This window comes from Rhinopithecus bieti, unplaced genomic scaffold (assembly GCF_001698545.2).
Source record: "Rhinopithecus bieti isolate Rb0 unplaced genomic scaffold, ASM169854v2 scaffold_65098, whole genome shotgun sequence".
Lineage (NCBI taxonomy): Eukaryota > Metazoa > Chordata > Mammalia > Primates > Cercopithecidae > Rhinopithecus > Rhinopithecus bieti.
Window position 1 is genome coordinate 1 of NW_016899118.1, and position 403 is coordinate 403.

Below are 403 nucleotides of genomic sequence, written 5' to 3' on the forward strand. Positions count from 1 at the left end.
CAGTCTTCGTAGGCAAGAAGACAGCCACAGCTGTGGTGCACTGCAAACGCGGCAGTGTTCTCATCAAGGTGAATGGGCGGCCCCTGGAGATGATTGAGCCGCGCACGCTACAATACAAGCTGCTGGAGCCAGTTCTGCTTCTCGGCAAGGAGCGATTTGCTGATGTGGACATCCGTGTCCATGTGAAGGGTGGTGGGCACGTGGCCCAGATTTATGCTATCCCTCAGTCCATCTCCAAAGCCCTGGTGGCCTATTACCAGAAATATGTGGATGAGGCTTCCAAGAAGGAGATCAAAGACATCCTCATCCAGTATGACCAGACCCTGCTGGTAGCTGATCCCCGTCGCTTTGAGTCCAAAAGTTTGGAGGCCCTGGTGCCTGTGCTCGCTACCAGAAATCCTAC

The 403-nt window shown here is 54.3% G+C and overlaps 1 pseudogene; it reads left to right on the top strand.

Moving 5' to 3' along the window:
• The first annotated feature begins 8 nt into the window (after positions 1-8).
• Positions 9-400, top strand: LOC108526024 (40S ribosomal protein S16 pseudogene; annotated as a pseudogene).
• Positions 401-403: the final 3 nt, after the last annotated feature.